The following is a 17,497-nucleotide window of genomic DNA, read 5'->3' as shown; positions in this document are numbered from 1 at the left end:
CGAGCTCGTGACCAGGTGTCCTGCCAGTGTGTGACTCCTAGGGGAGCCAGGCCGTGTCCCTCTGATGTGGGTGCTGGAGAGGCGCAGAAAGAGTGCATGTCCTCTGGCCGCCGGGGCTGAGGCCAGCCAGAAGACAGGATCCCAGTGCAGACCTGTGTGAGGGAGCCAGGAGCCCCAGGGATTCCTGGAGCAGGCAGCTGGAGTCAGGAGCCACAGCTGGCCCCCAATGTGGGGGCCGGCCTCCTGTCCACGGACTAAGCCGAGCCCTCCCCCCAGATCACAGGCGTTTAAACAGATAACCAGGCCTGCGTGGTTATCACGGCACAGGGGAGCGATGGGGGCTCCTGCCAGAGAAGCGTGGGCCTCACCCTGCAGGTGACTGCGCGGTCTCGAGCGCTCCGTGTCTGCAGGGCCAGGCGGCAGCCCTGACAGCGCCCTTCACCCTGGAAAGTTGGCCTCTTGCAGCCCCCAGGGAGCGCCTCCCCCACCCTCAGAGCGTGCTAATAGGTTTTCTCTCCCCTGCCTGCTGCACCTCCAGGGCCAGGTTTGGCTCCTAATCGGCCCCTTTTCACGGAGCTGCCTGCCGCTGACTGCGCAAAGTGCAGGTTTGGCTGTGCTGATGGCCCGGTAATGGCTGTGATTATGCCCTCCGCATCCTCTCCCTGAGCCAGCCTTTCAGCTGAGCGCCACATTATGCCGGGACACGACTCAGAGAGCAGCTTAATATCGGGTTCTCCGGCTGTAATAAGCGGTTCAAGATCGAGCAGATAGCACCGGGCAACGGCTTGGGGCAGGCCGCGGGGGAGAGCGGGTCCCCGGGCACTCTGCCGGGTTCAGGCTCCACTCAGCAGCAAGGGAAGCCACGAGGGGGGATCAACAAGTAGACAAACGCCTGACAGTCCCCACAGCTCCAGGCGGGGCAGAGGCTGCTCGCCAGCGCCTGGGCCTGCTCGTGCTGTGCTGTGCTGTGCTGTGCTGTACCGTGCTGCGCTGGGAGGGGTGGCTCATTTTACCCACACACCTCTGCATGCCCGAAAGACGGACAGAGAAAGTCTTTCCCATCTACCGATGCCCTCCCCACATGCCTGAAGCAGCCAGGGTTGGGTGAGGCCAAAGCTGGGACCCCGGGATGCCTTGTAGGCGGCAGGGACACTCAGGGTGCCCCGGTGATGTCAGGGTGTGTAAACAGGCAGGGTGTGGAGGGAAGGGTGTGGGAGGGGTGCAGACCGGCCTGGTGCTGTCAGCAAGTGTGGCTTTCAGCATTGAACTTGGTAGCGGCTGCCTGAGAGCAGCGAGATGAAGGCTCCTCTGGCAGGGATGCCAAGCAGAGCGGCCTCAGGGCCACCAGGGCAGGGAGCCTGCAGGAAGCATGCAGAAGGCTACTGTGGGAGAGTGGGGAACTCCACCGTGGTCTCCCGCCTGAGCGCCATTCCCCACTGTCCCCAGTGGTCTGTATCAGCCAGAAGCTGTGATCAGGATGGGGATGCGGAAGAGGCCCCGGTGTGTCTTTGGGGTGCAGACTCCTTGGCCCATGGGTGTGGGCAGCCCCATGTACCCGGCTGTTCGTGCTAAAAGCTGATAGCAAGCTCGTGCCACGTTTGGAAACGACGCCCCATGAGTGTCTGTGTGACAGCAGATGCCAGGCCGTGACCTCGCTTGCCCTCAAAGCCTCTGCTGCAGCTGCCCCAGCTGCCCTCTAGACCAGCCCTGGGCTATTTGGCTCATTCTGCCCTCTGCACAGTGGGGGCCGGCAGCCTCGGCTCCCCCTTCCCTGGCTCTGGGCTTGCGTTGGGAGCAGCTGGAAGACCCAGCTCTTCTTGGCACTGGCCTGGGTGTGGGTGTCGTGGGGGCCGGGAAATGCTTTGGAGGCGAGGTGTCAGGGGTCGCTGGCCGCTGCCTCTAGACGTGACCTTTGGAAGCCAAGGCCACTTTGCAGCATCCTCTTCTTGCTTCTCCCTTGGCGACTAGCGTGCGTGCTCACAGAGGTCTTGGCACAGAGGGCAGCTGTGTTCTGGGCCCACTCGCAGGGACTTTTTCCACTGAGGGCCTGGTCCCACGGGGGACAGCTGTGCTGAGGGACCCCAACATTCTGATGCTACGCATCATTTGGGGTGTTAGTCAGTGACCAGGCTCACAGCTCGCCAATTCACAGTGGATTGGGCCATAGTGCCCACATGAGCTTCCAGGATCACAAAAAGAACTCAAAAATCAGCAGTGCCCCTCAGCGTCCTACCCCCATCCAGTGCCCTCCATGGCCCTCAGCGTCCTACCCCCACCCAGTGCCCTCCATGGCCCTCAGCGTCCTACCCCCACCCAGTGCCCTCCGTGGCCCCACAGTGTTCCCACCCCCACCCAGTGCCCTCCGTGGCCCCACAGTGTTCCCACCCCCACCCAGTGCCCTCTGTGGCCCTCAGCGTCCTACCCCACCCAGTGCCCTCTGTGCCCCTCAGTGTTCCCACCCCCACCCAGTGCCCTCCGTGCCCCACAGTGTTCCCACCCCTGTGTCAGCTGCTTCTGGAAAGGTGGGAACCGGCCCGCGGATACAATCTCACTGGCCTTGGAGACGCGCTGTCCTTCTGTCTCCTCTCAGTGGGTCCTCCTGTGCTCTCCCATCCAACCCACTGACCCCTCACCTTGCGACCACACCTGCTGAGACCTCGGGCATCCCACATCCGGGTCCTCCCCACCACACACACACACACACACACACTCCACTGTAAACTGTGGGATCAATTGCAGTGCAGACAGATGGTGCTCAATAAATGCTCCCCCAAAGGTAGGGGCAATCCCCAAAGCCAGTCAAGACAAGTGGAGATGGCTCCTAGAACAGAAAGCATGGACTTGGGGGTCTTTGACTTGAGGGAAAGGAGACCCTCCCCAGTCTGGGCCACACCCTGAGCAGCTGGAGAGGGCAGGGACTGCGGGGTGCAGGTGACGACAGCTTTAGCTAGAGGCAGGGGGCATCCTGAGGCCGCGGCACCCCTTCCCTGGGCCCCAGGACTGTCCTCCCAAGGGCTGTTGTCTCACCACTCCTGGATCACGTGTCTCTTAGGAAGTCAGAGCTCTTGGTACTTGACTGTGACCAGATAAGCTGCCACCCGGTCAACTGTGTCAGTCACAGGTGCTGACGACTCAAACAACACAGGGAGCCAGACGGGCACCTGCTGCCCCAGGACTGGCTGGGAGCTGCTCCCCATGCCACTTCCCGGTGCAGGGACCTCCCAGCCTCCCATGGAGGAGCCGGAGCTGAAGGGTACACAGTGGACAGGCGGGCCCAGCGGCCAGCTTCCACACAGGCTGTGATGCTCTGTGATAGAAAACTAGAGACCATGCCAAGATGGATACGGGCTTCCCCGGCCACTCCATGTGGCCACGCCAAGACGGACGCGGGCTTCCCCGGCTGCTCCATGTGGCCACGCCAAGACGGACACAGGCTTGCCTGGCCACTCCATGTGGCCACGCCAAGACGGACACGGACTTCCCTGGCCACTCCATGTGACCACGCCAAGACGGACGCGGGCTTCCCCAGCTGCTCCATGTGGCCACACCAAGACAGACACGGGCTTGCCTGGCTGCTCCATGTGGCCACGCCAAGACGGACACGGGCTTCCCCAGCTGCTCCATGTGGCCACGCCAAGACGGACACGGGCTTGCCTGGCCACTCCATGTGGATAGACTCAGTCAACCATGGCTCAACTACGCAGCTTGCCAAGGCCAGACCTGCCTGGACCCTGCTCACTCCACTTTCGTCCATACTCCCTCCTGTGTGACTTCACTCTGTCCACACTTACTCATCTCATGAGGGACCTCACACTTGTCTCTCCCCTGCCCTGTGTGACTGGCTCCTCAGTTACAGCCCACGGCCCCCTGGCCCCTCTGTCGGCCTTCAGCATCACGCCTCGCGTGTGAGTGACACACCCAGGCTGATCCAAGCCAAGGGCGACTGCTTCCCGCAGGGGCAAGGAGGTGGGATATTCCAGCTTCAGGACAGACTCCCATGTCCACCCCTCCCATGCCCAGCCTTTGGGTGCAGTGTGACGGTCATGATGTGGAGAGCAGGTGTGTGCTGGGGGTGTCCCTGCTGCTCCTCTGCTGAGCTGGCCGGAAGGAGACCACTCCACAACTGCGTTCTGATCCCAGAGTGCCCCTCTAGGCTTGGGGTGCTGGCTTGAGTACTCTGCCCCACTTGCCTGGAGGCTCCAGGACCATTCAGCCCCTACCCGCTATGACAGCAGCAGGTCCTGAACCCTGGGGCCCTGTCTGAACGTCATCCTCTGAGGCCAAGTTGCTGCTGGGGCCGCACACCTGGGAACTCACATTCTGATCAGGGGCCGAGCCTTAGGAACATATCAGACTCAGAAATACAACACAGCACGTTAGGCAGGGAACTAGAAACAGCTTAAAAACGAGCGGAGGGGTAGAGGGAATGCAGACTTGGCATCCGCTGGCACCGAAAGCCCGCCCAGGCTGTGTCCACGTGGGGTAGGCCATGCCCAAGGCTGCCTGGAGTGGCCTCAGCTCTTGTGAGCCGCAGGGTGCTCTGCCAAGGCCTCTGCACCCCTGTCCGTCCATGCAGGCCACAGGGACTATAACAGCTGGTCCGAGGTTGACGCAGGGCTGACCGAGCCCTGGCCGCCCACCAGCCTCGGGACTGACACTGTGAGGGGCAGGGACGCCGCCAGCACGGCGCAGGCCGTCCTCCAGGCCAGGGACGCCACCAGCATGGCGCACGCCGTCCTCCAGGCCAGGGACGCCGCCAGCATGGCGCACGCCGTCCTCCAGGCCAGCCCGCAGGATCCAAGTCGGAAGGGTTTGATCTTACACAAAACGCTTTCTGTCCTGTTCATTGGTCATCTGGCACCTCAAGAGTGACGGGTTCCTGGCATTGGTCAGCAGGGCATCAGGACCTGGCACCTCCAGGCCTGCTCTGCACTCCCCAGGGACCCCACCCTGAGCCCTGTTCCATTTTGCAGCTGGAGTTGACTGAGGCAGGGCACCCTGCAGGGCAGGCCTTGCGCCATGGAGGCAGTGTTGCTGTTGGGTGTCTAGTTCCCACGCCCCTGCCTAAAATTCAGCACATCCTCACACAGGAATAAAAGCACCGCTGTGCCCGCAGGCGACACCGACCTGGCAATGAAGGACCCCTCTGTCTGGGCCCACCTGTGGCCCCGGCACCCATGGGAACCACCCTGGGGTGCAGGAAGCAAAGCCGCCTCCCCCAGGCTCCCAGGGCTGCGGGCTGCTGCCTGGGGCCCCAGAGGCCACTCCCTCCTGCCAGCCCTGGCTCTGCTCATCCTGTGTCCAGGTCCTGCCCGTCCAGGCAGGTGAAGCAAGGTGCCCATCACCCTGTCTGTGACCCAGGCCCTCTATGACCTCTGTGACACATGGCCACGCGGGGCTGGACCTGGGCATGAATCAGGGGTAAACCCCACTGTGCCAGCCCTGGGCCTGCATGAGACGTGGTCCCAGCGCCGCCTGTTCAAGGCATGGCGAGTCTGCCTCACACGTCCTCTCACCCACCTCGCTGGGGTCTTTTTGGTGTCACTCCAATGCCCAGTGCTCACCACACCAGCATGACCAGCTGTGGGTCAGGATCAGTGTGAACCCAATGACACCGACAGGAAAGGGCCTGCTGCAGCCCACACACAGCTGCTAGACACAGCAGCCACATGCACTGACCCCATCCTGTGACCTCAACATGCCTCTATCACGTGGCCCCATCCTGTGACCCCCAGCATGCCTCTGTCACATGGCCCCATCCTGTGACCCCCAGCATGCCTCTGTCACGTGGCCCCATCCTGTGACCCCCAGCATGCCTCTGTCACGTGGCCCCATCCTGTGACCCCCAGCATGCCTCTGTCACGTGGCCCCATCCTGTGACCCCCAGCATGCCTCTGTCACGTGGCCCCATCCTGTGACCCCCAGCATGCCTCTGTCACGTGGCCCCATCATGTGACCCCCAGCATGCCTCAACGAGATTCTCTTTTTATGCGGATGACACAGAAGGCGGGCCCAGCTCCACAAGGTTGGAGAATACAAAATGGCCGTAGCTGAGGGGTGAAGTCACGCACGAACATGGGACTGGTGTCCCTGCACCCCTCTGCCCACCTCCAGGAGTCTCCAAGCTTCCCAACTTTGTGGAGAAAAGTGAGGGGCAAAGTGATGCAGGGATGGGCATTCAGCAGGGTTCCCCACAGACCACCCGAGGGCTCTGGGTCCTGGGATCAACAAGTGGGGCATGGAAGGCAGATGGGTGATTCCTGGGTGTAGATGGGAGGTGGTGGATGAATAAATGGGTGACTGACAGCGATGACGAACAGGTGAATGGATGGCGGGGCAGACGATGACACACTAGACAGCTGCTGAAACCCATGTTAGCCGAATAAGCAGGTGTCAGCAGAGGAGAATGGGGCTCAGCCCTCGCTGGGGCTGTCCCTTAGAGACAGTGCTTGCTCTGGTCACTCCTGGCCATGCCTGGAGCTTGGTATTACCTGTGGCAGTGATGCCACCCAGAGAGGGAGAGGCCAGTGGAGACAGCAGACGCCACGACCTGGACAGCTGGAAGGCCAGCAGTGCCCTGGGCCAGCAGAGGCCTCCAGTTCCTCACTCGTGGTGCTGTCGGCCTCTGCTCAGACCTGTAGCCTCCTGCCCTGGAGGGACCCCGACTGAGCCCCGGACGCTGCCGTCCAGCGAGATGGGCACAGGTGAAGACGGCTGGGGCCCCGGAGCACAGGTGTGTGGCTGCCCATCACTGCACCTGTGGGTCACCCAGGCTGGTGCCAGGCAGTCACACCCAGGAGTCGCTGGGTTTAGAGGAAAGGACGCGTCAGCACTTGCACGGCCAATCTGTCTCTGTGATTCCTAACGAGGAGTCTCTAAGCAGCGTCAGCTGCTTGAACTAAATGCAGCCAAGAGAATAGTAACCCCACCCAACACACACATACGTCCCCGCCAGCTTTTTTAGCATGCCACTAACTACAAAACTGTTTGATTTTTACAAAAACACATTTAGCGAATTGTCAAAAGCATTGGCTAAACACAGCGTTGCGTGAGCCAAGTGTCGGAGCAGTGTTATGGCTGGCCCTTAAAAGCATCCGCGTGCACTCAACTGTAGCTTCCCACTGCGGGGTCCCCAGGGATGTCTCAGAGCAGAGGATGAGGGGTCCCCATGGTATACACCAGGCCCTCCCACGTCCTGACTCCCCAAGCCCATAGACAAACAGCTTGGCTACATGAGAAAAACCCTTTTCCAACGTAAGCTAGCCCTCCACTGCCATGCATGCAGCCAGGTATGCCTGGCCCAGGGTGTCCCCCAGAGCTGTCCTGAATCCCGAGGGAGTATGTACCCAGCCATGCGTGCAGCTGGCGCAGCTGGCCCAGGGTGTCACCCAGAGCCCCCCTGAGTCCCGCCAAGGGAACGCATGCCTGGCCATGCACACGGCAGTTGGCCCCGGACGGGCAGGCTTTGGTCCATGTGGTAAGGGTTGATCGGGAAGCTGGCATACCACCCTGGGCCTGTTCTGTATGGGGATGGCCAGCCGCAGCCACTGGCCCCGGCATCCTGCCAAGGGCTTCCACGCCCAGCCGAGGCTGGCTCACTCCCAGCACTGAGGTCTCTGCAGTTTTCCAAATCTGGGCTCCTACCATCACCATAGCAACCACAGTCTATGGCAAAGGGGAGGGTGGAGGGCCCAACGTGGCCTTGATTGATCTTTTCCTCTCCATGTGGGCGCCCGGCCTGGCATGAATGCCCTGGAGGACAGGACTGGTCTTGGCTTGCCTGGACCCCTGGGTACCCAGGACAGAGCTGGCCGTGGGGACACAGGCCTGAGTATGGCCCTCAGGTGGGCTTCTGGTCCCCCGGCCTCAGCTGGCAGCATCTGGCCCCAGGTACCAGGGGCCTGTGGGACCCTCCTGGGAGTGGCTGTGCAAACCAAGCCCCAAGCCGCAAAACTCCTGGCTGACAGGGCAGCCACAAGGGCTGAGTGGGGGCTGCACGCTCACCTGACCGGGGGGCCCTGTCCAGCAGGCTGTCCCCCAGCATCTGTTTATCTCCCCAAATCACCAGCAGCTCACCCGGAATGCCATGAGCGCTGACTTTAGTGTTACCTAGCCACGGGAGGAAGCCAGGGCCCTAGACCCTTGGTCCCCTGACCCTGGGACCCCTGCCCATGTCAGACAATGCGACTGTGCAGCACGTGCTGTTGGTGGTTCAGGGAGCTAAGCAGGTGCCAGGAGACTGTTACATTTTAGGAACTCAGGTGGCATATACAACAAGCAGAAGGCAAAGCGTCCTCCGGGGACACGCGGTCTAAACTGCTGGTTCCAGGCTTGGCTGTGATGGAATGCGTGCTCTGGGAACATGCGGTGTAAGTTGCTGGTTCTGGGGTTGGCTGTTTTTGACCGTGGCTTTATTTCCCATAGACTGCCACGTACAGATCCCATCTAGGGCAAGCAGCTTGTATCCAGGCTTAGCAGCCAGACAGCAGGCTTGGCAGTGGGCAGGCGTGTGTGGGAGACAGCCAGCGGGCCTTTGTCTTACTCCAGCATACTCCACCACCACCAGACTGCATCCCAGGGCACACAGAACCCACTGTGTGGACCTGTGGCTGACTATGCCCTGGGACAGGACAGCCTTGGCCTGGTGGCTCGAACCCAAGCCCACGGCAGCTCCATTCGGGTCTCCCGCGTGGGTGCATGGTCCAAGCAGCCAGGCACATCAGCAGAGAGCCAGATCAGAAGTGCAGCAGCCGGGACTCAAACCCGTGCCTACCTGCCCTCTGCCTGCCACACTCCGCATTGCCCTTCTCTCCCTGAGGGTCCCTGGAGCCAAGGTCACTTCCTCTTTTTCTGACATTTTCAGCATTTGCTGTTTTCTGCAGATGCTGTGTGTCAAGGCACTTTCTTGGCTGTACCTCCTAGGCACGCGCGTGGACCCCACAAATGCACCTGAGCTACACCATGTCAGGGGCACGGCGCACTGCACCCTGTGGGAGCAGCCCCAGCAGGTGTCCATGAGCTGGAGAGATTTCATTTTCCTCCAGGGTTGGGGTACCAGGAGCCCCCATTCGCCTCCACTCCCACCCAAAACAGCACCCTGGGCAGAGTGAGGGCTGGGCTGCAGGTTGTCATCCCCAGGAACTATGGGGCATGGACGTGGTCCCTGAAGCTGCTCTGGCACCCAGCAGCCGGCCCAGGCCCACCCACGTTCCCGCTCGCTGTTGATTGATTCTTTGGCCAGCGGTAATAACTAAATGCTAAGCCGGCATTATTCCATCAATGGAATCTAAATTTCCCCCGAGCCTAGTGCTTACAGGATTTAGCTGGGCCTTTAAGTCAGCTGCTGACCACGGCTGGCACGCTCAGCTCCCCGCACTTGCTTGCCTTCATGGGGCCTGCTTCACCCCCTTGATGGCCACAACGTCCTGAGTCAAGCCAGAAGCTTCCTCTGGGTCTCCCACGTGGGTGCAGGGTCCCGAGGCCTTGGGCCGTCCTGCACTGCTCTCCCAGGCCACACGCAGGGAGTCAGGTGGGACGTGGAAAGCTGGGAGACTGCCTCTCCCGTGGGATCCCGGCATCACAGGCAATAGTTTAACCCTAGAGGACACTCCATCTCCATCCAGGACAGCTGAGAAGAGGCACCTGTCCCCAGGTGCCCACATCTGTCCCCACCCGCCCTAGCACACCTGTTCTCCCTGCACCGGGAGCGACAGGCACCACATTGCTGATTGTGCAAGAAGCATCTCTGACACTGCTCCCTGTGCCCTGGGGCTCGAGCGCCTTGAGTCCCTGCTGCCGCGTGGTGTGGGCAGCCACTCCCTAAGTCTGACCGCCGGCCAGTCAGCAGGTGTATTCAGCCTGGGGCAGCAGCTGCTGCAGCAAGGTGTCCCCGGGAGCTCCCTGTCTCCCGACCCACACTGGCTGCTCCCAAGCCAGCCCCGCACAATTCATTAGGCAATGGAATGACTTCCAGAGCCCAGGGTTTTTCTGAGCTCCCCCTGGGAAATGCGTCAGACAGCAGGCCCAGGCTGACTGAATTAGCATCGAACCTGGACACACGGGAGCCACTCCCGGCTCGGCCTGCTCACTTAGCCAGATCACTGACCTGGTCTCTGGTCACTTGTCCCCGCTCCCCTGCTGGTCGCTGGCTGGGTGCCCAGCAGACTGTGGAGGAGCTGGGGGCAGGGCAGGAAACTTCCAGGCCCGCCTCTGGCCTGCAGCCCTCTCAGGACCTCCGCCGCCTTCCCAGCACAGTACAAGGCCCTGAAGCAGACGTGCAGTGGCCAGCCTTCAAACCGGTGCCCATGAGGGAGGCTGGCGCTGCAGGCGGGGCCTTAGCTTGCTGGGCCATAGCTCTGTCCTTTTCTGGGACAGCCCCCCGGGGCTCAGCTGGTGTGGCAGGAGTTATGGCTCCCTCCCCTCCACGGGCAAGTGTGGGCCCTGGGCTGCTGGCCTCTGGGTCCGCCAGAGGGACGCCTGGGCCATGTCTGACTTACTGAGTTCGCGGGTGCACAAGTAGGTGCTGACTCCCTGCACGCTGGTGTGCACACCCTCTCACCAGCACTACCATCATCATCATCAACGCCTCCCTCCTGGGCTCGCCCCAGCCTCTGGGACCCAGCAGGAACTGCAGGTGGCTGCAGAGGAAACGGTGTGCTCCCTGCCCCATGGCTGGGCTGAGCAGGGAGTGGCTTTGTCCCTCCGAAGGACAGAGACACGATGAGGGGGCCGCAGCGTGCTGGCAGCCTCTCCTGCCACCTGCCTGCTGGTGTCTCTGTCTCCCACCCCATCCACCCAGCACGCCTGCCCCGTGTGCGGCCTGCTGTCTGTGGGGTGTACACGCCCATATACACCCCTGCTATTGCCCCACTGTGCCCCCCGTGCACCCTGCTATCCATTTCTCTGTCAATGAGCGGGACTCCACGGGCCAAGTGTCAACAGAAGGTGAGGCGGCAAGTCAGCTGCAATCTGAAGCTAATTACCCTGCCTGGGAGTTAATTAAATCCTTGTTAGGAGCCGCAGGGTAGATCCTAATTAAACCTGTCGGAACGAGCCCTGACACTTGCTGCCGCTGGGACTCCTGCTGGGCTCACCCGGGGCCCAGCGCTGATGCCTGTCACCACGCCGGGAGCACGCGGTAGGGCCACCCTCGCGCTTCTGCCCTGGCTTGCCACATGTTGCCCGCTTCCGTGAGCTGCACTCATGCTCCCTTCCACGGGGCGGCCCAACTGGCTCCTGGTGACTCCGTCACTTAGCCTGTTTTACCAAGAGGGAAAAAAACGGGTCAAAGTCGACAACAGCCTGGTTTTCATCTGGGGTCCAACTCCACACCCTGTGTGGGCGCGGACAGAGCCGGGGGTCCGGCTGCATCCCCGTGCGGTCTGAGTCGGAGGTCCAGCTCCACACCCCGTGCAGGCACGGACAGAGTTGGAGGTCCGGTTCCACACCCTGTGTGGGCACGGACAGAGCCGAGGGTCCGACTGCATCCCCGTGTGGACAGAGCCGGGGGTCCGGCTGCATCCCCGTGTGGACAGAGCCAGGGGTCCAGCTGCATCCCCGAATGGACAGAGCCGGGGGTCCGGCTGCACGCCCCGTGCAGGCACAGACAGAGCCGGCGGAGAGCAGGAGCGCTGGTCCCAGCAGCCAGGCGAGGGCAGGGGGCGGTGTAAAGAACCCCAGTGCTGCTCTCTGCCTCCCTGCCCTGCTGGTGCCAGGCTTGCAGGAGAGCAGGGTCTGGCGAGGGCAGGGACTGCAGACAGGCGTTGGAGGAGAATCCTGGGCAGGAGGCAGTTGTCTCAACTGGACACACCCAGGTAGAGCCAGTGGCTCACCGTGAAGCCAGGGCCTCTTCCGGTCAGAAGGGCTGAGCGCTTTTAGGAAGCAGCACTGCTGCAATTGTTGTCTACCAAGAGCAAGAAAGACCAGCAGACGGCCTTCCAGCCAGGTGTGCCATCCAGTAACTGGCAGACAGCAGCCCTGGACCCGTGGGCCCTGGGAAGGGTGTGCGCTGCCATGCCTGGCACCGGGAGCACAGCGAGGCCGGAGTGCACCCGCGTGGCTGTGGAAGCCACGACAGTGCCCTGATCATGGCAGGCTCCACGGACTCCTCTAGCTACCAGGAGCCACTTCCCTGAGCACTTCGCATTGTGTCAGGAGCCAGGTGCCTCTGCTGGCACAGCTGTCCCCTCGGCAGGTGGAATTCCCAACAAGCTCGACCCTTGGTGTCTGTGACCAAAGGTGAATGTCCAATTGTGACACCACACACACGTGTCCCCATGTGACACCACACATGACGTGTCCCTACCATGACACCACACATGACACGTGTCCTTACCATGACACCACACACGACACGTGTCCCCATGTGACACCACACACATGTGTCCCCACTGCGACATCACATGACACGTGTTCCTACTGTGACACCAGCCACTGAGTCCTAAGGCTCAGTGAATACATTTTCGCCTTGCAAACACCAGGAACCCACATGAGCACTGGTTGATGTTCCAGGTGCCCGACTTCCCACCCAGCTCCCTGCCTGTGGCCCGGGAAAGCAGTGGAGGACGCCCAGAGCCTTGGGACCCTGCACCCACGGGGGAGGCCCAGAAGAGGCTCCTGGCTTTGAATCAGCTCAGCTTTGGACATTGTGGCTACTTGGGGAGTGAATCAGCAGACATTCTTCTCTGTAAATCTGCCTTTTCAATACAGAACAAATAAATCTGAAACAATAAACTAGGCGAATGACGACACTGAAGTTGTCCCCAGAGAGGCGTCAGCAATGAATGGCTGCCCAGTGGATTCTGCCAATGTGCTCCTGTGGCCAGAGGCAGCGTGGGGAGCATGGGTTTAGCTCAGCAAGGTGCTGGGTGATGGTGATCCGCAGGGCTAGAGGGCCAGCAGGGCCAGTGGCCAGGAGAGCCCGCTGCTGTGGGCGCCAAATGGCCCTGTCTCGGGGAAGTCAGGGTTTAGCAGCGCACCCTGCAGGTTGTGGTTTTTGTTTAAAGATTTATTTATTTTTGTTGGAAAGTCTTATACACAGAGAGGAGAGAGACAGAGCAGAAGATCGTCCATCCGCTGATTCACTCCCCAAGCGGCCACAAAGGCCAGAGCTGAGCCAAACCAAAGCCAGGAGCCAGGAGCTTCTTCCGGGCTCCCACACAGGTGCAGGGTCCCAAGGCTTTGGGCCGTGCTCGACTGCTCTCCCAGGCTGTAAGCAGGGCCACCAGATTTAGAACCTGTAGCCATATCGGATCCCAGCACATGCAAGGCAAGGAATTCGCCACGAAGCTACAGCACCGAGTCTAACACTGTGTTTTAAGACTTGCTGATTTACTTGAAAGTGCAGTAGAGTCCAGCAGATGCAAGGTTTACAGAAAGAGAAGTTGCTGTGGTTGTAATGACAAATCTCCACATGTGTCATGTGTGGTATCATAGTGAAGACATGTGTCATGTGTGGTGTCCTAGTGGGGACACGTGTCATGTGTGGTATCATAGTGGGGACACGTGTCTGGTGACACATGGGACACGTGTCATGTCATGTGTGGTGTCACATGAGGACACGTGTCATGTCATGTGTGGTGACACATGAGGACACACGCTTAGTGTAGTGTCACATGAGGACATGTGTCATGTGTGGTGTGAGTTTAGTAGCCACAGGACACCCCTGAAAGCTGACACGCAGAATGCGGGGGGACAGCCATTTCCTGGATGCCTGTGGGCAGCAGCTGTGCCCTATGGGCGGGACTGGGGCGGTGCTGGGTGGGGAGCACAGCTTCTCCCAGGCAGCATCAAGGCTGCATGGTGGGGGAAAGGCAGCTCTCTCTGGGCCTGCATCTGGGTGGGGGCAGCTGTCTGCTGGGCTGGGGTCCCGCTGCCTGGCAGGTGGGACCTCATCGGGGTGGCTGCCCGCCAGAGCAGCGATGCCTCACAGGTGACCGTGCGTCAGCTACAGCAGTGTCCGGACAGCTGATGCTTCCGGGCAGTGACCAAGGAGGAAGTTGACACTGTCTTCTGTCACCCTCCGAGACTTCCTTCACAGGTTGTTTCAGGTGCTGGGCACGTGAGCTGGAGCCCTGGGAGACAGGTGCCTGCCAGCGCCAGCCATTTCCTGCTGCAAGAGGGAGTGCCAGCGCCAACCCTGCTGGAGGGCGGGCTGAGCTGCTGCCTCAGTGAGAGATCTGAACAGGCATGGGGGGGCCACGAGCCATCAGCAGGCAGCAGGCGGGCCTCTGGCCGTGAGCTGGCCCGCAGCAGTGTCCCGAAGGGAGACAGGCAGTGTGTGTCCCGTCTGTGGCAGGCCGAAGTCACACTTGCTGAGTCCATGAAAAAGGAACCGACTGGTGGGATACAGGATGTGTGTGGTGGGGTGGGGACGGAGGAGGGAGACGCTGGGAACAGAAATACGGAAAACACGTCAGGGAGCTGAGGTGGCAAGGGAAAGCCAGCATGGGCTCGGCATGGGCGGCCAGAGCAGCACGGACTGGGGCTCAGCACGTGTACAGGCAGGCCCCAGCTTGATGGTGGGTGAGGGCGGTGCAGGCAGGGGAGCTGCTGTGAACTGGATTGGGGCACCCACCATGCCAACAGCTTTGTCTGGGAGCTGGCCCGTCAGGCCGTCTTCAGAAGGAGCTGGGAGCTTCTGGGTCTCCCAAGCAGGTGTAGCAGCCCAAGGACCTGGGGCATGGTCTGCCACGTTCCCAGGCCACAATCAGGGAGCTGGACTGGAAATGGAGCAGCTGGGACTCAAATGCATGCCAATGAGGGATGCCGGGGCCATGGCCTGGTGGCCTCTGTCCAGCCAGAGACATAGCAGACACCACAAGGTCAGCTGTTGCCTATCTACACCACAGAAGCACGCTCTGGCCCAGCGCCGGGGCAGCCGGCGGGCATGCTGTGAGGGGTCGGGGACGGCTCAGGCTGGGGCCGGCACGCCGAGGCCGCGAGGACCTCCAGAGCTCTCTGAGGGCCCCCTTCAGAACCCCGATGTGACACAAACCGGCTAACCAGGTGAGGGGCAGGCGTGCTCCCCCACCCAGGGTGAGGGTCCGGTCATGGGCCGCGCCAAGGGCTAGCACAGTGAGTCCTGCTCCGCCCGAGTCTCTGAGCCGCTAAACTGGACCAACTCCATGCCAAGGCCTCCCCTCCAAGAGTGGGCTGAAAGAGAGCTCCCCCAAAACACACAAACACACTCAGCCACCTCCAGGCCCCAGCTTTCCTGACCTGGGGCCACGTCCACCCACCCTGGCACCTGCACTGGCCGAGAGCCTCCGATGGGGGCATGTCACACTTCCAGAAGCTCAGCACTCTGGGAGAGTCTAGTACTCTGTGGCCAGGCTCAGGCTCAACTTGCTCCCGTGAACCTGGGCAGCACGGCTGGGCTTCCCAAGAGAACCTTCTGGAATTCTTACCCCCCACCACCCTGCTTCTGTCCACGTTCCCCAAGGTGGGGTTCCTGGATGAAGGGAGGTCGGGGGGACCAGGGAGCAGTGGGCTCCAGCTGCCTTTTGTCTCCCCCGGCCCTCCCAATGCATCATTTAGAAGTGTGTCCCACCTCCCCGCCCAGCCAGCGCTGGCGGCCTGAATAGGCTCTCTGAATCCTGCCAAGACACTGTGCTTTGTTCAGCATTATTCCCCACAATAGACACCACACTTTGGAAGTCATTTCAAAAAGGGAATCAAAATAGTGGTACTTGTAGCCTTTGTTTCGGTTCTACCACGCCGCATTCTGTTGTCTCATCCAGACACCCCCATTCTAGCCTGACAAATTAAATAAGCCACTCCAGTGCCCAGGGCCTGGGGCAGGCAGGGCGCACTCGGCCGCAGCCCCGCCAAGGCACAGGCCACGGGAGGCAGGCTGGGCCACCCGGGAACCTCCAGGCGGGAGGGAAGGCGTCGTGGTGGCCCCAGGCGCGCTGGCGAGGACTGGAAGCAAGCTGAATTTTACAGCTGCTGGGCCTGGGAGCGCCAACGGTGAGTGAAGGGGGGCCGGCTCATGCCAGGCCTGGGACACCCCAAAAGGGGGCAGTGCCTGCTCCCGGGCTTTGCAGCAAAGTTCGCACTGTGCGGGCAGTCAGCGGAGGTGCGGTGCAGGCAGGGAGCACCCTGGGGTGGGCACTGTTGCTCTGGGTCCCTGTAAGACTCACAAGGTGGCGGGGAGGCCAGGAGGTAGGAACTCGGAGACCAGGTACCTCCAACTTTGGGCCACAAAAAAACCCAGTATGCAGCCATGCAGCCTGGGAAGAAACGCAAGTCTACAACAATTAATTAAAAGAGGAGAAAAAGCAGAAACAAACCAAACCTACATTTCCCTGGAAACGCAGGGCACCTGGACGCCCGTCAGCCCCGGGACCGTGAGATGGGGCCAGCTGGCTGGTCCCCGCCTCCCCGGGGGGACAGAGGCAAAACAGAAACCCCAGCAGAGCAGGGGGGCCGGGGAGGGCTGCCCGCCCCGCAGTGAGGGCCACGGCCAGGGCGCCTTTGAAGGCCCGGCCAGCAGAGGCACCCCCGGGCGCAGGAGTCGGAGGGCAGCCTGGCTGAGGGAAGTATTGAGCTGAAGGGGCTGGAGCCGAGCCACCAGGACTCATCTTTGATTACCAAAGACAGACTTGAAAAAGCCCAGGTGAAGCCCTCCTCCATTGTCGGGGGAAAGTCTCTATAATTTGCCCCCGGGGAGATCGGGGGCAGGGGCCCCCACCCCGCTGCCCGCACTGTCCATATCTCTCCCCGCTGCAAATGTCTCCGGGGTCCCTGGAGAGCCAGGCGGGCGAGCCGCGGCCGCTGAAGGTCAGGGTTGCCCACTGCGGACTGACTTTTAAGCTAAAGAGGTTTTGCTTTCTCTTGCAGCCATGTCAGGTCTAATTTGGCCGCGTTATGCCGAGGGGGTGGGCCTGCTCCCGACAGGAGGGGGTTAAAGAGATTACAAGCTTTGCAGGCTGTCAACAGCCCTGGCTGCCTGTGGATGTTAAATTGCGATTTAATGGTCAGCTTTATCTGTGCCGGATCGGTGGAAATCTGCCGTTTTCAGCAACTTAATTGGCGCTGCGTTTGTAGGAGTTTTGTGGGAGGTGGGAGAGAGACTGCCGGATTTTGTAGCTCTGGGCAGGCGGTTTAGAGAGCGAGCTGGCCGGGTGCCAGCGGTGGGGTGGGGTGTAGGGATCTGCCGTGGGTTTTGTTTCTCTGGAGCTCCTCGGCAAGCTTGCGAATGGGCAGGATGCTGAATTCTGCTGCGAAACCCAAAACCTTCTGGAAATATTCCTGGGGATCTGCGGCACACCGCGCGTGTTTATAGTGGAGGGAGACAAAGGGGAACAGGTGCTGCCACAACACGCGTGCCCGCTCTGCCAGGGCCGACGCAGGCTGAGCAGGAGGTTCCCCCACACCTGGGCACCGCCGACCCTGGGCAGGGATGGGGGGTCGTGGCTCAGGTCCCTGAGTCGGGGCTGTATGTGTGTGTGCGTGCGAGAGCAGAGCGTGTGCGGGCAAGCCTGTGCAGGCTGCT

The sequence above is a fragment of the Ochotona curzoniae genome, unplaced genomic scaffold (assembly GCF_017591425.1).
Source record: "Ochotona curzoniae isolate NIBS_2020 unplaced genomic scaffold, NIBS_Ocur_1.0 contig_64, whole genome shotgun sequence".
In the NCBI taxonomy this organism is placed as follows: Eukaryota; Metazoa; Chordata; class Mammalia; order Lagomorpha; family Ochotonidae; genus Ochotona; species Ochotona curzoniae.
This window is presented reverse-complemented; position numbering follows the sequence as displayed.